This window comes from Gossypium arboreum, chromosome 8, assembly GCF_025698485.1.
Source record: "Gossypium arboreum isolate Shixiya-1 chromosome 8, ASM2569848v2, whole genome shotgun sequence".
NCBI classification, from domain to species: Eukaryota; Viridiplantae; Streptophyta; class Magnoliopsida; order Malvales; family Malvaceae; genus Gossypium; species Gossypium arboreum.
In genome coordinates, this window is record NC_069077.1 from 115,290,126 (window position 1) to 115,300,634 (window position 10,509).

Consider the following 10,509-nt stretch of genomic DNA (forward strand, 5'->3'; position numbering starts at 1 on the left):
AATTAAAAGGCCAGATATTGAGGCAACCCAATTTGAATTGAAACCAGTGATGTTTCAAATGCTCCAAATGGTGGGCAAATTCAATGGCATGCCCACAGAAGATCCACATCTCCACATTTGATTGTTTATGGAGGTTAGTGATTCATTCAAGATAGCCGGTGTGACTAAAGATGCATTGAGATTGAAGTTGTTTCTGTACTCGTTGCGAGATCAAGCACGAGCATGGCTCAATTCATTGCCACCAAGTTCCATATCTACATGGCAAGAATCAGCAGAGAGATTTTTGGTTAATTATTTCCCGCCTAGCAAAAACGCTAGTTGAGGAACGAGATCACAACCTTTCAACAATTGGATGATGAGACTTTGTATGAGGCTTGGGAGCGATTCAAGGAGTTACTGTGTAAGTGTCCTCATCATGGGATTCCTCATTGTATCCAGTTGAAGACATTCTATAATGGTCTCAATGCGCATACAAGATTGATGGTAGATGCTTCTGCGAATGGTACAATTTTGTCTAAGTCTCATAATGAGGCTTATGAGATCATCGAGAAGATCACGAGTAATAACTATCAATGGCCAACAAATCAAACAGCTTCAGGAAGATGTGTAGCCGGAGTTCATGAAGTTGACACCCTCACTTCGTTATCAGCTCAGGTATCGTCTATTTCCTCTATGTTAAAACAATTTACCGCTAATAGTACAAATAATTTTGTAGCTCACCCACCAAGTCCGTACGAAGTATTTTCCTGTGTGTACTGTGGGGAAGGTCATTCTTTTGAGAATTGTCCATCAAATCCCGAGTCAGTGTACTATGTGGGGAACCAATATCAAAATAGGAGTGGACAAGGACCCCAGTCCAACTTCTATAATCCTTCATGGCGTAATCATCCTAACTTTTCTTAGAGCAACGAAGGGACTAGACCGAACCACAACTCATTGCAGCAGAGACCCAACCAATCTCAAGGGTTTAATTAGCAAGCTCCAAGACCACCTCAAGCTAAGGCATCAAACAGTTTGGAGAACTTGTTGAAAGCGTACATGGTAAAGAATGATGCTTTGATCCAAAGCAAAGCAGCAGCACTGAAAAATTTGGAAAACCAAATGGGTTAGTTAGCTATAGAGCTTCGTAATAGACTGCAAGAAACATTGCCGAGCAATACTTAGAATCTAAGAAATTTGGGTAAAGAACATATCAAGGGAGTGGCATTGCAAAGTGGTAAAATTCTGGAACCCCTATCGATTGATGTCGAAGATAATCCAGTTGAGAAGAATTAACCATATGTTGAAATTCCTACACCAAAGGAATCAGAATCTGCAAAGACTACAAGGTAAATCCTAACTTACTGAATGCGAATACTTTAACATCTTCGTTGGATGTAGATTTACCTAGTTAGAAGAGTTGTCCGGTTCAACCTGAAGTTCCATCACCTTCATATCCGTAAATATTGCAACACCACAAGCAGAAATAAGAGGTGTAATTCAAGAAGTTTTTGGATGTTCTGAAGCAGTTACACATCAATATTTCGTTTGTGGAGGGTTTAGAACAAATGCTGAATTATGTGAAGTTTATGAAGGATATACTGTCCAAGAAGAAATGACTGAGTGAGTATGCTGTTGCCTTGACAAAAGAGTGCAGTGCATTCCTGCAGAACAAACTTCCACCGAAATTGAAAGACCCAGGAAGCTTTACTATACCCTGTAACAGTGGTGAATCTTACTGTGGAAAAGCTTTGTGTGATTTAGGAACAAGCAACAATGATGGTCGTAAAACTAACTAAAAATTTGACTCAAGGCAAGTGTACCTATCGAACAGTAGTATAGTTATGGTAAGACCGAAAATATCGTATCCACAGGACTAAAAGTACTAGTAATTACTATCTTTTTATTATCTAGCCTAAAAAATTAGGAGAATGTTTTATCTCAAACTAATTATCTGATTAAATATGATTATGACAGAGATTAAAATTGGAAAATACTTTTTGGAAAACCGATGGGGAAGACAATACCCAAGGAAGAATCCACCTAGACTTCACTTATTACCTTTGAGTTAGACGATTTATTCACTTGACTTAATCTGTAGAAATCCCTGATTTATGTTAATATCTCTCTTAAGACTAAAAACAACTGACTCTAGGTTGATTAATTGAAATGTTTTTCTAATTAAAACCCCTATCATCGCATTAACTCGGTCTATGGATTCCCTTATTAGATTTGACTCTAATCCAGCAGATTTATGTCGTCCAATCTATAGGATTGAATGCAACTCTGCTTAATTATGAATGATCTACTCTTAAACAGGGACTTTTGCTCCACTGAATAAGCACATCAAAAACCTAAATTAATATTCTGGAATATTAAAACAAGGCTTAAGTTCATAATAATAATGGAAAACATCTCAAAATTTGGAAAACAACAAAACATAAATAAACCCAAAGAACTTGTAGGAAATTGGATGGAAATCTTCAGTCTTGATGCAGATCCTCCTCCCGAGCTGATTCTGATGGCTATCCTTGAATATTTTCTACCTTCTACTCTCTGTCTCTCCTCTAATCCTCTTCTAAGGTGTTTATATAGACTTTCAAATGCCCAAAACAGCCCAAAATTAGCCTTTTCTGAGTAGAACTAGACTTGGACTCAATAGGGACACGATCGTGGCACACGGCCGTGTGAAGGTGCTTAGGCTGTGTGCAATTCTAACTTGGATTAATGTTGACACGGCCATGACACACAGGCATGTGGTCTACCCGTGTGTCACACACAGGCGTGTGGATCACCCGTGTGGAAGTGCCTAGGCTGTGTGAAACACTATTTTAGCCCCAATTTATTCGTTTTTGGCCCGTTTCTCACTCTTTTTGCTATCCTAAGCTTTCCTAAGTATAAAACATGAAATTAAAGGATTAGGAGCATCAAATTCAATGAAACCAAGGAAAAATCATCCATAAATATGCCAAGCATGGGGGTAAAAATATGCATATATTATGGTTTATCAAATATCCCCACACTTAAGCATTTGCTTGTCCTCAAGCAAAATCCTCAACTCACAAAATAAATCCTTCTTAACTTATAATCCTCATTAATAATTTTTGAAATAATCCACAAGCAATCATACGTAAAGAGCTTAACTATAACATCCAAATTGAGCATTTCAATCATAAAATCATAGGTATCCCCCTTTATCTAAGTAATCACCTTTAATTTCAAATTAACAAGGTTGACATCCTTACTAATGATTCACTCAAATTATTCAAAGTGTTTAAGGTTCAATAATTAAGCACTAAATAGTCAAACATGAAAAGTTATTACCATAGGCTTGCATGAAAATCAAATCTCCACCACTGAATAAATGAGATGATACACAAATCAAAAGGTCTTTAACCGGGTTATAATAGGGCTTGGGTTAAAGGTGTAGATCAAGGCTGAAAAAGAGGGTTAGAATCGAGATTAATTTAATGGATTACCAAACTTAGAAAAACAAAGCTAATCACTGAATTACAAACAAGTGCCAGAATTAACACTAACCAAAACTAATGAAGGGAGCATTTCTCTCAATACGATAACTTATCCAAGCTCTTTAGAGCAATATGTAATTTGAATGAATATACGATTTTTTTAAGAATAAGAACAATAATGGAAAATACATAATAAGAAATAATTCAGCAATTGGAATGAACGAACATAATTAGGTAACTAATCAAATTAAATCTCGACAAAAAGGGAGTCAATAAAAAGGGAGAAATTCTTAAATGGTTAAGTTGTGGGTTAATAGTAAGAGGAAAAATCAAGAAATAATAGTTAAGGCTCAAAGGGGTTCACTAGGAGTCAATTATTTGGGTAGGCTTTTTATGGGGTAAATGTGTTAAAACCTAAGTGCCTTTATCATTTTAGTATATCTAATCAAAGGTGTGGTCTTGGCATGTATAATCGATGTAAGTTCTAGAATAGCAAATCAATGTTGACGCACTCATAAAAATAATCAATGAGCAAGAAAGATATATGCTCTAAAAGACTCAAAATCTTATGAAATTTATGGGTATTTGATGTCAATCCTGTAAATTCAAAACTTCAAGATAATACCTCAATTCAGGGAAACAAGCTAGCAATTTTAATTCTCAAAAGTCAACTTATCATGCTTGATCCTTTAAATTTTAAACAAAGAATGCACAATTACCTATGATTTAATTCAAAACATATCATTAAAAATCATAAATCAATCGAGATTCACTTTAATGATGATATGAGAAAATTATTTGAGAACAAGATAAAAAACTCAAGGATTTTCTGATAATCACATAAATAACCTCCCCACACTTAAGATGTACATTGTCCTCAATGTAAAAAGATAGATAATAGTAATATAAGAATAATATTAGAAGAGAAGGAGAGAAGCAAAACTGCCCTGAAATTTTGGATGAAATCCTTGGAAGAGCGAAAGCAAGAATTGTAGAGAAAGCCGAATGAAAGACATGATTCTAAGTTACTAATAAGAAAATAAACACCACTGTAGAAGAGAATTAAGGGACAACTTGATAATCATTATAAAGATAAACATGTTTTAAAATATAAAACATAAGTCTTCAAAAAGAAATAAGAGATAAAGTGGAATTGAAAGTAAAATAATAATAATAATAATAAAATAAAAGGACTCAAAGGTCCTCATCATCGGATGCCTCATGGGTCGACGGTGCCGAAGGAGAGATGTGGAGGTGGTGGCAAATCTATCGAAGAGTGGCATCGATGTTGTCGAATCACTCAAAACACTGCTGCTCAAAGCGAGTGAATCACTCGGATAAATCTGTCAAAGTGGCAGCAGGAGGTTGGTGACTCAGTGGTGGTGGTAGAGGTAGGTCTTCGTGAGGGGGAGGGACATCATCAATAATGTCCTCTGGCTCATCATGGTCATCAGACTGAACAAGTCTGTACTGAAAGGGGTCGAATCCATGGTGTCGCTCTATCATCTTCATGTGGATATGCTAGATATTCCTTGAGAAGACATCTGGCCTACTAGTGTGAGTGTCGATGACATCTCTAGAGTGTCGAAGAGGCCGAAGTGTCGAGTGAGGCGGGTCACATAGGGGCCAAGGCAAATAGGACCCCTCCTATGGTGATTCGTCTGGTGGCAAAAATCAAGGGCAATAAAGTATGCCAAATCAAATACATTGCTAGTCGCCATGCTCCATAAGAAGTACGCATCGGTGGTGCTAACAACACAGGTGCTCTCTATCCTTCCATTCAAAGTGTGAGCCAAGATGGCATGTATATAACGTAGTGCTAGAGGAAGAGAAGTCACCTTTGAGTGACTTGCGTCATAGGAAACCATACTCGACGTAAGGTTGGTCCAACTACAAGAGGATGAGAAGTGTATGTGACAGTGAAGCTGAAAAAAATTCTCGGAAGCCATGAACTCCTCCGTGTAAAGGCCCAAAGCAGCTCCAAATTCTGGTACACTCATGTGCCTTACGAGTCTACCAGTCTAAAAACGATAGTACCAGCCTCACTATCTGTACTCATCACATGTTGTAGATGGAACATAGTGCAAAACTCTAAGGTCAGCTCTGAATATGTGGGCTCGATAATTGCAAAGAACCGATCCCACAGTGCAGTATCGAGATGGAATCAAACAAGGTGAGCCAGGTGAAATTGCTCCAAAGAGGCCAAATCAATGTAGCGGCCCCACTCCTAGCAGTCGCATGCGCAAAAGCTGAAACAAGTCATCCTGTGGGCTGAAAGAGAATCAAAGCAGAAGATGATGAGCTTCGATCGAGGTGCTCGAGGAAGTTGCGCCGGGACCCTTTCACTTTTTCGAAGCGAGAACGGTAGTTTTCTTGCCTCGTGTGTTTGTCATGGTATTCCTGAAAGTAGAATAGTTCAATATTAGTAGAACAAGAATAAATATCACCAATCAAACATATCGAGAAACTGAAAAGGAGAAATGTGAATAAGACAAAAGTGTGACTTGAAAGACTCTAAAAAAAATGGTGGGCATGTATAATCTAGTCCTATATGCACTAATAATTGAACATGTCAAAACTAACAGAAAATAAATCAAACTAACAATGTATTAAATTAATGAGCAATATTAATAATAATAATAAAAGCCAATGCAATGAAAAAAAATAAGTGCTAAAAACCCTAATATTGATGACACACTAAGTTCACCCAAATATCAAAGGTTCCATGTGTAAAACAGTGGGTGAATGAAAATAAAAAAACAACATAGTGTAATCCCCAATCTCAACTGTTAAGAACTAATATTATAACACTAAGAATCAATAGAATTAAAAATTAATTTCATTTAACAAAAGACAATAAAATAAATAAATAAATAAATAAATAATAATAATAAAGAAAATGCTAGAACTGATTGTTATGGTGGAGGGGGCAGTGGTAATTGGCCGACGGTCAAGGAAGAGTGGGAGAGGACTCAGACGGCAGGGGGACGATTAGGGAAATGGGCTGGTGGCTGTGTGGTTAAGAGAGAAATAGGGAAGAAAGAGCAGGGAAAAGGAAAAGAGAGGGGGTAAGGAGGTCGGCCGATGGGGGAACACAGGCTATTGGTTCGGTCGACGTTGGGGGAGGCATGGGCGTGGGGGGTCTGAAGGCTGCGGCAGCTAAGGGAGGAGGTTTGGGGAAGAAGAAAAAAGTAAAAGTTAGGGTTTTGGGGGGTTTAAAAAGGCACACAGTCATGTGAAGTCCGTGTTAGGCCACACAGCCGTGTCACATGCCCGTGTTGATCAAGTTCAGCCTGTGCTTGTTATGAGGATTTAATGCCTAGTCGTCACATAGCCTGGGGACACGCCGGTGTGTCTAGGCCATGTGGTTCACACGGCTATATCGCACAGCCGTCTGTAATGTTGTTCGCTTCTCCCACGCCCATGTGGTACCCCACATGCCCGTGTGTCCGAACACACGGCCGTGTGCCTGGCCCGTGTACCTTTCTGACTTGTTAAGAATTTAAAAATTTTACTCCAGTTTTCACACGGCCCAGGACACACCCTTGTGCCCAGGCCATGTGCTTCACACGGCGATGTTGCACGGTCGTGTGGCTCGATACTTGGGGATTCTTAGCCCAGTTTCCACATGATCAATGACACACCTATGTGCCCAGGCCATGTGGGCCACTGTACCTGTATAAAAAACACAAAAAATAGATAAAATGAATGGGTTAGTGGTGTTAGTGCTTGGGTTGCCTCCCGAGAAGCGTTTATTTAAAGTCTAAGCTTGACTTACCTTAATTTTGTGTTGTCACGATGGGTTGAGGAGTTGAAACTCCTCATCTCTGTTATCAATTTTATCAAGATAAGTTCTGAGTCGAGTATTATTTACCTTGAAAGTTCCTAAGTCAATATGTGTTACGCTGACTGTACCATGTGGGAAGATATTCAGTACCGTGAAGGGAATCATTCTGTCTGTAGTAATTCTAGTGTTCTTTTCATCTAACAATACTTTGTCCCCGACCTTAAATTGTGTTGTTTCATCCCTACTCTCATCATGGCGTCGCTTTGATTCATCGTGTACTTTGGGTTTCCCCTCGACATGTGTTCAACATTTGTCTAGTTCATCGATCTGAAGCCTTCGTTCTTCGTGAGTCGCTCTATTTTTGTGGCATGGATTAGAATGAAGCTCCACCATGTTCTTCCTGGGGGACTCCTGCAAAGAATTTTGAGTTGTAACATTACTCAAATTACCAGAACTTAAACAATCATCTCGATTACTAGATATTTTAGTAGAATCACGAGCTTGAAGTTTAATCGTGTCATCTCCTACACGAAGTATCAATTCACCTATGCCACCGTCAATGATAGTTCTAGCAGTTGCTAAAAAGGGTCTTCCTAAAATTAGAGGTACGTCACTATCCTCATCCATGTCTAGAACAAAAAAGTCAATCGGGAATATAAAATTATCAAATTTGAAAAGCACGTCTTCAATAATACCTAGGAAATCTAATTGTTTTATCTGCCAATTGAATGCTCATCCTAGTTTGTTTGGGTTTCCCAAGACCTAGTTGTTTAAACATTTTATAGGGCATGACATTAATACTCACCCCTAGATCAGCTAACGCATTATTAACATTAAAACTACCAATTAGGCAAGGAATCGTAAAACTCCCTGGATCTTTTAGCTTATTAGGTAGCTTATTCTGTAGCATGGCTGAGGAAATTACGTTTAATTCCACATGCGATGCATCATCCAACTTCCGCTTATTTGCTAAAAGCTCCTTTAAAAATTTAACTATATTTGGCATTTGTGAAAGAGCTTCAATAAACGGTAAGTTAATATGTAATTTCTTTAATAATTTAAGGAATTTACCGAATTGTTCGTCTGTGTGGTCTTTCCTTGTCGCCTTGGGATATGGCACACGAGGTTTATACTCTTTACTTACATCAACCTTCCCATTAATTACCACATGGTCTTGCCTCGGTTTTGGTTCATCCTCAACTAACCCTTCATCATTGTGCACAGTAATGGCATGAAGTTGCTCCTTTAGGTTAGTTTCAGTGTTGCTTGGTAGGCTACCTTGTGGTCGTTCAGAGATCAACTTAGCAAGCTATCCTATTTGAGTTTCGAGCTTTTGAATCGACACTTGTTGATTCTTAAGCATTGTTTTGATATTCTAAAAATGAGTTTCTGACACCGAGATGAATTTCATAAGCATCTCTTCAAGGTTCAGTTTCTTCTCTTTTTGTTAAGGTGGCTATTGAAAACCTGGAGGATGTTGTGGCCTTTGATTTCCTTGACCACCCTACTAGAAATTAGGATGGTTCCTCGCATTATAAGTGTACTCCCTCTCCATTAGAATCACACCTCGTCACTGGATGTACCTGAGTAGAATCATACAAACCATCAATCTTTTAATTTAAAAGTTCTACCTGGTTAGATAGCATAGTGACCGCGTCAAGGTTGAAAACACCGGTTGCTTTTGTCGGCTTTGCTCCCATAACTTGCCAGTGATAGTTTCTCAGTGACATTTCTTCAATAAATCCGTAAGTCTCTTCAAGTGTTTTCAAGATGTTAGGGATAGGTGAAGTAAGACCTACAACTATGACGCTTCAGCTAGCGGATCGATCTTTAGCATATCCCAAGGAAAATATCAATGATGTTTTGGTAAGAGATGAAAAATTTATTTTTCCTGCTGATTTCATTGTCTTAGATTTTGAAGCAGATAAGGAAGTGCTGATCATCCTTGGGAGACCTTTCTTAGGCACGAAAAGAATGTTAATTGATATGTAGAATGGTGAACTCACCATGCGAGTTCAAGACAATTGCTAACCTTTAACATTCTTAAAGCAATGAAATTTCCTAATCTAGTAGAAGAGTGTTCAATTGTGGAAGAAATAGAAACCTTGGTTTCTATGGCAAGTAATTTTGAAGAAGATCCATTAAAGAAAACCTTAGATCTTAACCTTTTGGAGGATGAAGAAGGTGAAGAAAACATGGCTTTGATGGAAGCCAATCTGAGAAATTTTATTCAATCCACACGGTTTGAACCGTTGGAGTTGGAAGTCAGAGAATTTGTGCAACCCAAGTTGTCAATCGAAGAACCACCTAAACTCGAACTAAAAGTACTTCCTTCCTATTTGAAATACATTTATTTAGGTGACTTTTCTACTTTTCCTGTGATTATTTCAGCAGAACTGACGAAAGATCAAGAGGAGCAACTAATTGTTGTTCTAAAAAATTTAAGAAAGCAATTGGTTGGACCATAACTGATATTCGAGGTATAAGCCCTTCTTCTTTTTGAATCCATAAGATTATTTTGGAAGAAGGTGAAAGAGCTCGAATTGATGAGAAAAGGAGGCTCAATCCTATTATGAAAGAAGTTGTGAGAAAGGAAGTGATCAAATGGTTAAATGCAGGAATCAGCTATCCTATTTCAGACAGTTCGTGGGTAAGTCTGGTATAGTGTGTGCTGAAGAAAGATGGAATCACAATTGTCCAAAATGAGTTTAACGAGTTAATTTTGACGAGAATTGTTACCGATTGGAGAATCTGTATTGATTATAGAAAATTGAATAAAACCACTCAGAATGACCATTTTCTATTGCCTTTTATGGATCAGATGTTAGATTGACTGGCAGGTACCAAAGTTACAGAATTTACTAACCATGCGACCATTAAATACTTGCTCACGAAGAAAGATGCAAACTTAGGCTAATTCATTGGATACTATTACTTCAAGAATTTGACCTTGAGATCCAAGATAGAAAAGGTGTCAAAAATCAAATAGCTGATCATCTGTCGAGGTTGGAACAAGATGAAGTAACTCGGTCATGTGTGCCTATCAACAAGAATTTCCCAAATGAGCACTTATTTAAGGTAAATCGAATTCATGAAACAACTTGGTTTACTGATTTTTCCAATTATCTTGCATGTGGAATAATTCCTTAAGAAATGACATACCAACGAAGGAAAAAATTCCTTCATGATAGTCGATATTATTTTTGGGAGGATCCGTTTTTGTTTAAATAATGTGCAGATAATATAATCTAAAAGTTTGTAGCTGAAAGTGAG

General features: G+C 37.9%; 1 non-coding gene across 1 annotated transcript; it reads right to left on the reverse strand.

Moving 5' to 3' along the window:
• Window positions 1-316: 316 nt before the first annotated feature.
• Window positions 317-422, reverse strand: LOC128279949 (small nucleolar RNA R71). The gene has a single exon (XR_008270133.1). It is a non-coding gene; the product is annotated as a small nucleolar RNA R71 (small nucleolar RNA).
• Between the last annotated feature and the right edge of the window lie 10,087 nt (window positions 423-10,509).